At 44.2% G+C, this 12,775-nt stretch overlaps 1 protein-coding gene and 1 long non-coding RNA gene across 14 annotated transcripts in view; one reads left to right on the forward strand and one right to left on the reverse strand.

The window, feature by feature from the left end:
• The window catches only part of SYNE1 (spectrin repeat containing nuclear envelope protein 1), a 470,028-nt gene extending 466,539 nt beyond the window's left edge, over positions 1-3,489 (reverse strand). For 9 of the 13 annotated variants that reach the window (XM_042987340.1, XM_042987338.1, XM_042987336.1 and 6 more), the window contains exon 1: positions 3,268-3,489. The gene's annotated coding sequence lies outside the window, so the exon portion shown is untranslated. Of the gene's footprint in view, positions 1-2,355; positions 2,427-2,469; positions 2,557-2,741; positions 2,989-3,267 lie in introns of those variants that run through there. The other 4 variants (XM_042987332.1, XM_042987333.1, XM_042987335.1 and 1 more) reach the window with 4 other exon arrangements.
• Positions 2,509-12,234, forward strand: LOC122238783. Its single transcript, XR_006217954.1, has 3 exons — positions 2,509-2,601; positions 4,626-4,833; positions 12,170-12,234. It is a non-coding gene; the product is annotated as an uncharacterized LOC122238783 (long non-coding RNA).
• The last annotated feature ends 541 nt before the right edge of the window (positions 12,235-12,775 follow it).

The following is a 12,775-nucleotide window of genomic DNA, read 5'->3' on the forward strand; positions in this document are numbered from 1 at the left end:
TATCTGAACCACACTCTTCTAACACCAGCCCCCGTGAAAAAAGCACAGGAGTGAATCATCAAACCTGGACTTCTCTAGTCTCTAAGCAGAATGGACAACTCGCGGCTAAGGCAGTTTTTTGTTTGTGCTCCTAAAAAAAAAACGCGTTAGGAAAAACATTAGGAGGAACACTGCTAGGCCCTAAGAACACATCTTAAAGCAATGCAACTACAATTTTAGGTACTAGGAAACGATAACAGAAAATTCCAAACCCTGCAACCACCAGAGATGATGTGGTTCATTTCTCACTGAGAAAGATGCACTGAGACCATAAGACACAAACAGGGTCACAGCCGTATGAAATATAAATATTACTGAAGTAGACATCTAAATATGTATAAGAATAGAGCCCCTACTAAAATTCACTATTAAGCAAAAATAAAAAAGCTAATAAATACACATCCACCCCTTCTAAGTCCTTTGCTGGAGTGAGTCATGTAAGTGTCTAATTTTAAAGTTAATTATTGTTTTTCTCTATTCATCCTTTAGCAATGGTACTAATTAATAAACACTAAGATGGCTAAGCAGTAGGGAGAAAAGGGACATCTGGAGTTAATACAGATATATTACTAATGTATGTGTATGGGCTATCAGTGAATAGTACTGTTAATTATTCACTACTATGAAATGTACAGGGTAACAAATAAGAATCGGTCCTTTCTCTGGAAGAACAAACATGGAAACAGGTAACCAAAAGACTAAGTACAGAGCGGATCAGTATGACAAATATGACGTGTCATGATTCAACTTTTGGGGGGAAGGTTGCAGTATAAATCAGGCCCAAAGATATCTACTACCTTCCTCCCATACTTTGCTAGAGTATATGTTGCACTTCTTGCCAAACACTGGTTCTGGTTGGATTACATCACAAGGAAGGACGCCTAAGACAGTGAAGAGGGGGAGAAACACGATTCCCTCACAGGGGAGTCTTGGGCCCTGTGTGATTCTCAAGGTCAGGCCACGGGGTGTGGCTGCAGTATCTAGAGGTGAGAAAACGCCAGCAACTTGGCCCAGTCATGGGCTTCCTACATCCTGTTCAATTTACACCGCCTGTCATTTCCAAGAAGCTATGTGTGCTGCCTACTTTCAGAGAGCAGGTCCCAGTGAGGTGCCCTCCACATTTAAGACAAGCAAGTCCTGAAAAATCCTGAATGGTAAACTACCTTTTCCCAACCTCGGCTCCCTTGCAAGAAAGAATCCAGGGACAAGAATTTGTATGTGGGGACAGTGAGAACAGAAACAAACCAGTTTGTGAAAAATCATTAGTCAAGAAAGATAACAATGAGTCTATAATGTAATAGCTGAGCAAATATTTTCAAAGGCTAGCAATATTATTATCTGAGTCAGTCTGAAGATGTGCCTTTATCTTCAGCATGAAACATATTAAATTAGCATTGATCTGGTACATTTTGTTCTCAATTTGCCACCAAGTAAGGAACAGACTCAAAAACACAAGAAAAAAAAAAACAGCTATGTGTTTTATTACAATGTTCTGGCAATATTAGGAACTTTTTACCCATACTATTAATCTTTTTCATCATGGGGAACAGCAGGCCTCTTAAAAAACAATCCTCACGACTAATTAAATCAGCATTTTATGCAGATGTGGGTCATATTAATAACTGTTGCTTAACTGAAAATTACTACATTTGTCTCTTGCATAAGTCTGGCTTTTGTCTACAAATACTTCCTTTCGTAAAGCGGATCTCAGATGAAGACAAAACTACACTCAAAAAGAGAAAAATAATTCGTTTAGAACTTTCCTAACGTTCACAGATGAATTTCAGATACAGACAGGTTTCCCACCCCAAGCTGCAAAGCTGAGAACGAACATTCCAGGATGCTAACAGCGGTTTCACAGCCGGTGTTTCTCCCTGGGCTGGGCCTGAACTTGCAGCCTCCAAGCTCTTGGCACCCCAGGCGGCACACCTCACCGCGGTTCCCACCGGGCTTTCTTTGCTTGGCGGCCGACAGCTGCTTTACTCTGCACTACTTTCCTGCCCTTTCGCCATGCACCTGCCGCCCTGTGAACCACCATTTCACCGAACTCCTCGGGCAGCAATGCAAAATTTCTGAAATGTGTCTTTCCGGGGAGGAGATGAAAGTTATCTTGCCCTCTAGCGTAGGCTCTGCCTGGAAGCAATTGCAAGGTGACTGTCTGAAGCCCGGCCTCTGCGAGGTCTTCCAGCCCTCGGCCGGGGCTATTTCCCCGCCCCCCTCAGCCCTTCCTAAAATAGTCGAGGGTGGAGGAAGGGAGGCTCCTAGAATTTGCCCAACGCCCTGCATCTCCCATCTGATAGTAGCAACAGTACCGACCAGCACAACAAGAGGGTGGCTGCCTTTTGCTTCTGCATCACTGGAGCCCAAGAGAAGTGCCACAAGCGGAAATGACAACGCGAGCGGGGGATATTAATAGGGATATCTACGTACGAGAAGCAGGGAGGACGCTCTCCACCTCCTTATCTCCTCATCCCTGAGTGTCACACACGTACGCACACCAGCACCGCCGCCACCATCGCCGCCCTCTCCCTCCCGTGAAGCACGCACAACCCCGGCATGCAAGTACAAACTTGCTCACAATTGCCTCTGCAATTTGTTCGGCGAGCACCCACATCAGCGCGCTCGCTCGCTCGCTCGCCCGCTCGCTTTCTCTCCCCTCTCCCTCTCCCCTGCCCTCCATCTCTCCTCCTCTTTCCTTTTACCTTCGCTCTCCCGGGCTCGTCCAGGTTCCCGGCAGCGAGGCGAGCGCGCGGCCAGCGGCGGGCCCCGGGAGCCCGGGCGCCGCGGCGGGGCTGCAGGGAGCCGGGCCGCCCGGGTTACAGAGTGCACAACACGCCGGCCGGCTCCCGCCCGCGGCAGATCCGCAGCCGCGCTCCCCCCCACCCGGGCCGCTCGCACGCGCGCTCACTCCTGCGCCCAGCTGCTCGGCGACTCTGCCCTCCCTCTGCAGTCGGGTCCTCCCCTCGGATGCACCCTGGGGTTTTAGGCCTCCCCCCACTCTCCCCCCCCTTCCCGCCCCCCGCACGAGTGCTCCTTTCGGAGGGGAAGGTCGGCCCGGGGGCGGGGGGGGGTTGGGGGGGAGGGGGTTCAGCGCCCCTGGCAGGTTGCCTTGGCTACCCTGGCGCCGCCACACCCCTCCCCGGCCCCGCGCCCCGCGCCCCTGGAAGAGCCGGTGGCTGGAAGAGCCGGGGGCGGGGGCCTGGAGGCTCTCTCGCAGGCTTCCCCTACCTCCCGGAGATGCACGGCCTCCGGCGCTTCTCCGCAGCTGCAAACCCGAGCTGTGACCCACCCTCTCGGCGAATCTTTCCACGGGGTCCACCTCCCGGGGGGGAGAGGAGGAGAAGGAATGGCCGAGAGCTCCGAGAAGGAGATGCGCTGCCCTAGCCGCTAACTTTTGCCTGGGGTTCCCACTGCCCGGTTGACCTTTCTAAGCAGAACCTGTCTTGAAAGGCTGGGGAGGTTCCCTGATGGTCCCAGGAAGGAAGTGATGCAGTTCAACGAGGACATTTAGCAGGCTCCTTTTAAATCAACTTTCACAAAGATCATAACAGCTGACTTTTCTGGCTGTCAGAACAGTAGCAAATAATTTTAGGGAGACTGGTCAGACTAGAGGCTTTTGCTGTTGTTTATAAAGCTTGGATTTCCTGAGAAGGCACTTGACACCTTAAATTCTTATATTCTTGGTTACTCATTAAGATGATTCTGAAGAACCACCTTCAGTTTCTTCAGACGCACTGTATCCATGCCGTTCGTTGTGGAGCCCTGTGTCTTTCATCACAAGTCCCTCTCCCGGTGTAGAGGAGGTCCTGGTGTTGCCTAGGTAGCATCCAGGAGAATCTATTTTGTTGTGGTTTTATGGTCTCCAAGCAAAGTCAAACACAGTCTCCCTCCACCGACAACAAAACCCAAGTCCAACAGGATTATGGCAACTCAAATAATGAAAACTATGTTGCAAGAATCTTAAAAATAACAATTATCCCTCGGGGGGTGCCTGGGTGGCTCAGTTGGTTAAGTGTTCCACTTTGGCTCGGGTCATGATCTCAAGGTTTGTGGGTTTTAGCCCCATGTGGGCTCTGTGCCGACAGCCCAGGGCCTGGAGCCTGCTTCAGATTCTGTGTCTCCCTCCCTCTCTGCCCCTCCCCCACTCGTGCTCGCTCACGCGCGCGCGCGCTCTCTCTCTCTCTTTCTCTCGAAAATAAATAAACATTAAAAAAATTTTAATAGTAATAATTATCCCTCAGATTTTTAATCCAAACAAAACAGTTTCCTATTCTCTAAATTTGCTAAATGCAGGGACTGTCCTAAGTTGATGAAGTTTCTCGTTGCTTCCTGCCTTTTGCTCACTTGCCACCAACACTCCACGATTTAGCTGTGTATTTTCTTGAAATTCCTTCTTCTTCCAGACCCCATCAAAACCACAATATCTGAAAGGAATCTGATCTGATGTGCTGTTTTTCCTTGTATTTACATTTTTTTAGAGACCAGAGAATTTCTAATGGTGGAATTCCTTACACCAGGAAAGTTGGGTCTGGAGAGGGTGCTGTTTGGGTGAATCACTCTCAGTGTATACCCTGCCTCTACCTCAGGGTGACCATCGTCCCAGAACTCATCATGGAGATAACCCATCACAGCCCAGTCATTCCAGATAACAGCCTCTTCCTGTGTGGTCACCAGACTTAGATCCAACTTCCAGGCCTACCACTCACGAGGAAAGGATCAGACTCGGTTCTCCTCTCAGTCTCTACCTTTATCGAATCAATTCACCCTGAAGCCTGTTGAAGACAGGATAAGAAGGTATTTTACATGCTCACTGCTCAGTGTGTTAAGCAATTGCTTCCTTTTTTTTAATTTTTAATTGTATTTAAATCCAAGTTAGTTAGCATATAGTGTAATAAAGACTTAAGGAGTAGAAATTAGTGATGTATCACTTCCATATAACGCCCGGTGCTCATCTCAACAAGTGCCTTCCTTAACGTCCATCACTCATTCGACCCATCCCCCAACCCACCTCCCCTCCAGCAACCCTCCGTTTGTTCTCTTTTAAGAGTCTCTTAGGGATTAAGCAGTTGCCTCTTTAGGTTGACCCACTTGAGAAGTAAGTTGTGAGACAAACATTGCTCCCACCAACTGAAACTCCTTGATGAGAGCTAGCTACTCTCTTCCTAGGCTCAGGCGGTGAGAATCTGGGGCCATCTGGCCGGCACTGGTTGCCTGATGAGCTGACCTTCCACTCTCAGCTGATCTTCATCCTCCACACAAGGGCCAAGCACATTATAGACTTTTGGAAAGGCTCGTCTTTCTCGTATCCCCCTGTAGAGGTTTGCTGTAGCCCCATTATTCAACAACTTTGGCTTAACTGCCTATCAAATGCCAAATGTTGTCCTAAGTACTGTGGCTACTTCCTGGTTCCTGCCTTCATGGAGGCAACATGATCAGGAATATAGACATGCATCAAAGAACCACGCGAATAACTATAAAACCCCAACCTTGAAGAAAAGGCAAGTGTTACGAGAGCCTTCGGAGATTAGTTTAATTAAGGGATTAAATTAACTTAGTTTAATGATCGGAAAGACTGGTAGGAAGTGATGGGCAGAAGAAGGGGTATTAACTAGGCGAAAAAGGGGTGGGGTGGGGTGTGCAAACGCATGCCAAAGGAAAGAGCTCTTGGAAAGGCTCCATGGAAGAAAAGGGCACAGTGCATTTGGAGAACTGAGGAAGACCAGTGTAGCTGCAGAAGAGACAGCAAGGGAGGGGAAGGAGCTTCGGGAACAATGGGCCCCAGGAGGTTCCAAAGGAATGGACACACCGTGCAGCCCTGAAAGAGCAGCCTGCATTGATGAGTCTTTACGTGGAGCCATTAAAGCATTTTCAGTAGGGTGGTGCAACATGATCAGATTCATGTTTTGAAATTTTCCCATTGGCTGTAATATGAAAACGGGTTGGGCATTGGAGCCAAAATGAGTACAGGTAGATGAGTTAGAAAGCTGCTACAGTGACCCTTTAGGAAGATCATGGCATTCATTATTAGAAGAATGGTGGTGGGTTTGAGGGGAGTTTAATAGCTAAAATATATGGGACGTAAGGCCATGTGTGGCCAAAGGAAATCAGAATAGTATAGGGGTTAAAGTCTTGGGTTTGGGGGCAAGAAAGGCCTGGGTTTGGATCCCAGCTCCATCATTAGCTACCAATGTGATGTGTAGCTAGTAATTTAACCTCTCTCAAGTTCAGATTTTACAAACCCGCAAGTGGGATTATAACAGTATATCTCATTCATAGGGCTATTGCAGGGACTAAATGAGCTGATACCTGGAAAGCACTTCTCACTTCAGTGCCTGGCATGTGGTCAGGATATGCAATATAATTACAATCCATCATTATTATAGTTATTACTACTATTCCAGATGCTTCTGAGGTTGTCAAATAAAGGGAAAACAGTGTCTACTTCACTTTGCAACAGGCTGATTGCTTTAGGATACCAGTTCCTAAGGGCAGAAAAATATAATCACAGGACCATCACAGGCCAAGAAACAGTTGCCAGGGTAGCAATCTCCAATTTCCTCTTCCACCAAGGTCAAGGCCTGTCCTCCTCATCTGTCTTCTTTTCATACTCTTTCAGTTTACATGGAGTCCCATTCTCATGCAGCTTGGCAGCTAGACCCCCAATATCCCTTCTCTCCATTAGTAGGATGTGCCAGAGAATGGCAAAAACTCACAGACTGGGTTCAGTTCAGCTTTACCCCAGTGGCTGCATCACTGTGTCTGTGTATTTGTAAATTTAGAGTTCTGGTACCCATATGAAATCTGAAAATAATCATTTACGTTTCTATCATTTCTCTTTTATGTAAGTGTGCTAATACTTGCCATAATTAAAACATGTCGTTTATTTGTCAAAAGGATCAGCAGAGGGCCTTACAAGAAGTGTATCTTTATGGTATGAGAACATATGCAACTCAAAACTGGATTTTCCCTTCCACCTCCCTCCCTTAGTCTGAAGTCTCTTTAAAACACACTTCTGTGTACGAACGAGAAAACTCTAAACCAAACAGCTTTCTTACTTTTCAAAAGTCAAGGGACTTGTTACAGTCAAGGTCTCGAGGCAGTCAGTAATGGTCTGGTTGGGTCTTAAGAGATTGGCAGGCCCTTACTAGGTAATTTCTGCTTGTGGAGTTTTCTAACAAGGGATGAAGGACAGACCAGGGAGGAAGGGCTCACTTCAGCTGGCAAGGAAGCCTCAGAAGGATTTGGGGTTTGAAGTACTAAGTTCACCCAAATCCTCCAAAATGGTTCTTTCCCAATTCACATAGCCCACTTTTCACAATAAAAGCCCTGGTTGTCACGTAAGAGACCAAGCAAGGCTCTGAATTCATCTTGCATTATAAAGTTGCAGCCTGCAACAACAGACCTTAGGTCTGATTTTTGGTTGTACCAACAATGTGGGTACAAGAATAAGGGTCCTTTAGAAGCCTTATGGGTCTCTAGCCATGCCTTGATCCAAGGTTGTGAAGTTCTTGGGCTTGCCATTTTCTTTCTCTATGGTCTCGATTGTAATCAAAAGTAGCTGACATACTCCATAGTCCTCTATTCTCTTTTCTATTGCACAGCAGTAGCCAACTTGGGTTCCTGAATTCTTGACTTCAATAGGCCCTTAACTTGAGGCATCAATACGTGATACTTTAAGTAAGTTAGCCACTGCATGCCCTGTCTCCTTAGAATTCTATTTTACATTGGAAAGAGATCATCACTGTATGCAGACCCAACCAGATCAACTAACCAACACGAGATTCCCATCTTTGTAGGTCTGGAACAGTCTTGGTGTGAAATATTGTGCCGATCAGGATTCGTTAAAGAAAAATCAAAACGTGAGGATTTGACACAGGGATTTAGGGGCTCAGAAGTTGTTGGTAAAGCTTGAGAAGTCACCATTAGCATGACTAATGTCAGATGACACCCCTGCAGGGGCAGCCCAGAACTCAGCAACTTGCTGCTGCCACCTAGAGGTCAAGATACTGCCGCAAATGGCCAGCAGTATCACAATGCCCCTGCTCTGAGGCTCCTCCTGGTGGTGGAGCTTGGCATTCCACCAGCCGCTGTGGAACTAATTGCCGTCCAGGTTGGAGGGGGAATTGTTGTGTGTCCCCTTTGCTTTCAGATCTCACGTGAGATCACTGGCAGAATGCAAATTTCATCCATCCTCCCCAAGGAAAGGGATCCTGGGAAATGTAATTCACAAACTCCCAGCCCCTGAACATAGAACAGATTGTGAATGAAGGCTGTTTGCCAACAAAACAGTATTCAATACAGCCACAGACTTGGGGTAAACAGGAGAATGCAAACATTTATTTCGATCAAAACTCAGAAAAATTGCAGCTTAAGACATTGAATCTATTTTAACTCATATTTAATATTGTTCTAGAATTCTAAAAGTTAGGATTTTAAGACAATTTTTTTAAAAAAATATAAAACCTTTAGCTTACTGATACATTTTAAGATAAGAACATTAATTCCCAAATGTGATTTTCTTGTCACTTTCTCCCAATGGTTCCTTCAGAAGCTGTTCTTCTTAGATCACTGTTGTGCTTCCCTTACATTAGCCATCCACTCCCAGGATCATAATTTTGACCTTGTCATTATCAATAATGACAAGTATCCCGTAATGATAATTTCAGCTGTTAACACCCCACTTTCTGACCACTTCTTTTGTTTCCAGCCCACACCCTCCAGTGCCCCAATTCCAGTAATCCCTTAGTCAAGCAGGACCTCATATCCACTGGTAGGGCCACTACTAACCCCTATGATGTCTTAGAATTAGTGAGTCTTCAAGATATTTCACTTGAATCTTTTGGAAACTGCTATAATAAACCATGCTTTCATAAAACAAGACATCTGAGTGCCGTCTTCAGAAAATTATTAGAATAAATATACAATTCCAGATATTAATGGCACACACCTGAAAGGGGTACTCTAAGGTATATACAGTGCATAAACGATATTAACCATATGTGGATCCCACCATTGTTTTTCATTGCCCATCGTCCCTTTTATGTTTATTGCTCTTAAACTGGTCTAAATTCCATGTTTAATCCTTGTATTCACCTCCTTGCATTTATCCTCAACTACTTTTCCTCTCACTTTGCTCTACTCACTTGGCTAAACCACATACCTTGTTAAATTCAACTCTGCCTACTCAGCGCCTACACTCACACTGCTGAACGTGGCTGGAGAAAAACTCCACCATCCTGACTGGACTTTTGTATTCACGATCACTAAATCAAATGCCCCAGAATACTCTGTTTCTCTAACCAGTACACCTCTCCACTTCCCTATGCAAATTTCATACTTTTTCCTGTTTCCTCAAACTTCCAACATCTTTCCCCGCATCTAAATTTTCAACTGCTAACTTTTCTTCCTCTTTCCCTTGAACATTTTAAGTAATCAAGAGAGAATTTTGAGAGGCTCCCACCACGGTCTGCACTATCTGCATCAGTGCTGCGTATAATATGCAAACTTGTCTTTTATTGCTACTAATGAACTCCTCTCTTGATATTTTCTCTTCTCAGAACCATTAATTTATTTTATCTTCTTAGTTGATTACCATAAACATGTAAATATGCTGCTACTTATCTCATATTACAAAACAACAACAACAACAACAACAACAACAACACCTTGATCATGGCCTGAACTCTAAATACCACCCCTATTTTAAGTCAACTCTGAAAGAGTTGTCTATATTCTGCTGGCATTTCTCTTGTCCCCTTGTTCTTGAACTCACAGCACCCACTTATCTAGTTCTTCTTTGCTAAATTAAATGGTCTGTTCCTATCTTGGCCTATCAGAACCATTTGACAAGAGTTGTCTCCTCTCTACTCCTTAAAATGTTTTCCTCACTTACCTTCTAAACCCACCACACATTGCCTTCATCTTATTGCTTCTTCTGGCTACTCCTTCTTGGGATCCTTTGCTACTTCCTTGTCATTCCCCCCACCCCCACCTCTGGACTTTGAAGGACCAAGAGCTCCATCTTTGGAACTTTTCTGTCTTCCAGCTACCCCAGCTCCTAGGGGGTCTTAAGCAATTTCATACTGTTAAGTATCACGTAGCTACTATGAGTTCCTAAATTTAGGTCTCTAGCCCGGACCTCATTCCTGAACTCCAGACTTGAATATCCAATCATCTACCCGGGATCTCCACTGGGAAGTTTAAAAGGTATCCCAAATAAAATATGCCCACAATTTGTAATCTCTTCTTTTCCAGACTTGCTCTTGATTCTTCCTTCCTCACATTAGTCAGTGATAATTCCATCCTCTCAGTGGCTCAAGCTAAAGCTTTGGTGTCACACTTAACAATTCTTTTTTCCATTTCTCACCTTTGGTCAATCAGCAAATCGTTTTGATTCCATCCTAAACATATATATCTATAGAACTATCCATGGTTCTTCAGAACCAACCTCTGCAATACTTACTAGTAGTAGGACATGGTGTACCCAACATACTGTCAAGTGATCCAGAAAAAAAATGTGACGAGGGACACCTGGGTGGTTCAGTCAGTTAAGTGTCCAACTTCAGCTCAGGTCATCATCTCCCAGTTCATGAGTTCGAGCCCCTCATCAGGCCCCATGCTGACAGCTCAGAGCCTGGAGTCTGCTTCAGATTCCTTGTCTCCTTTCTCTGCCATTCCCCTGCTTGCACTCCCTCTCTCTCTCTCTCTTTCTCTCTCTCTCTCTCTCTCTCTCTCAAAAATAAACATTAAAAAAAAAAGAAATAATGTGATGAAAGATAGATTTGGAGAAAGTAAATGGGACAAAATGCAAACAATTATATGAGAGTTCTATGCAATATTCTTTTTTTTTAATTTTTTAAATTTTTATTTATTTTTGAGAGAGAGAGACAGAGTGAGAGCAGGGGAGGAACACAGAGAGAGGGAGACACAGAATCCAAAGCAGGCTCCAGGCTCCGAGCTGTTAGCACAGAGCCCCGCTCGGGGCTCAAACCCATGAACCGTGAGATCATGACCTGAGCAGAAGTCGATGCTCAACCGACTGAGCCACCCAGGCTCCCTGCAATATTCTTAAAATTTTTCCCTGGATTACCAAAAAAATATCTAAAATCCATTACTTATTAGCTCTACACCTGCCACCATAAATAATCATCTCTTGACTATTTTTTTAGCACATTCTCAAGTTTATTTTTATTTATTTTTGAGAAAGAGAGAGAGAGTGAGAGTGAGAGAGAGCAAGCACGAGTGGGGGAGGGACAGAGAGAGAAAGGGAGGGATAGAATCCCAAGCAGGCTCCTCGCTGTCAGTGTGGAGCCCGTCTCGGGACTCGATCTCACAAACTGTGAGCTCATGACCTGAGCCAATAATCAACAGTCCAATGCTTAACTGACTGAGCTACCCACCGGTATATTCTTAATATGACAGCCAATTGCATCTTATTACAGCATAAATCAGGTGCTGTCACCCTTTGCTCAAAACCCTTCAATAGTATTCCATTTAACTTAGAGGGAAGACTCAAGTTATTTTATGATCTGTGAGGGCTACATGATTTGCTCCTACTTCCCCATTAGTTATCTAGTCTCAAATACCACTCTTTGCTCAGTCACTGTACCGCAGGCCACATGAGCTCCTCAGTGCTCCTGAAGAACCAGACAGCACCTGCTTTGGGACCTTTCCATATAATATCCCTTCTGCCAAGAAATACAACTCTGAAAATTATTCACAGGGCTTATCCCTTAAGTTTTTTTTAGGTCTTTTACCAAATGTCACTTTCTTCTAAGCCTTTCTTGGATGCCCTATATTAAATTCTTAAATACCCTCCTCTCTGCAATGACATTTCTAGACTTCTTCTCCATTTTTCTTTCTCCAGCACTGGGCACCAACATTGTATATGTATTTACTTACTTATCTAGTTTATTTTCTGTCTACCCTTAGGATGAAAGCTTCATGAGGGCAGATAGTTTTGTGTTTCTTAACTCTTATATTCTCAGCGTTTAAAACAGATATATAAAAGGTACTAAATAAGTATTTGTTGAGTAGATAAATGGATAATGTACCAATCTTACTATCCCTTATGGATTTCCACAAATCATCAATTTAACAATTATACCTGATGTGTTATAATCAAACCCAGTGGAAATGGGTTACCCAAGTCTCCAGAACAGCTGGATCGTCGATGGGTCACCAGCACAGGATAATCTCTATGTTTCATGATGGAAAGAGGTAAAAACCAAAGTTTTTCTTTCTTTTCAGCTCTTAATTCTATCTTTTCTTACTGGTTCACAAATTTGTAACTACTCTAAAGCATTTCTTCTGTTACTGTACTTTTGCTTTATTTAGATATATCTTTTTTGGTCTGAAATGGCTTCTGATCTCTGAACTCTCCTAATAAATTCACTTCTGATATTTTGTGCTCTTTTCATATTTCCTTTGAGTTTGTGTCACAGTCTAGGCATATTGGAGTCTGTTCTTCATCATATATTAATATCTTCTACCTTTTCTCTGTCCTTGTTTCTATCTTTTTCAAAGGACCTTAACAGTTTCTGGATACTTTAAAAATTAATGTCATTGGCCACCACCATTCCGCCTCACTTGTGTGTAATGATTTTCCTAAATACTGTTCTGAACTGAGCTTTTGTTTACAAGATAATTGTGCCAGTAATGACATCAGGTTGTAGATGAGTTTGCAATTGGGAAAGGATATGTGGATTGAAGAACTTCTTAATTGGATTCCTACAAA

Source organism: Panthera tigris, chromosome B2 (assembly GCF_018350195.1).
Source record: "Panthera tigris isolate Pti1 chromosome B2, P.tigris_Pti1_mat1.1, whole genome shotgun sequence".
Lineage (NCBI taxonomy): Eukaryota > Metazoa > Chordata > Mammalia > Carnivora > Felidae > Panthera > Panthera tigris.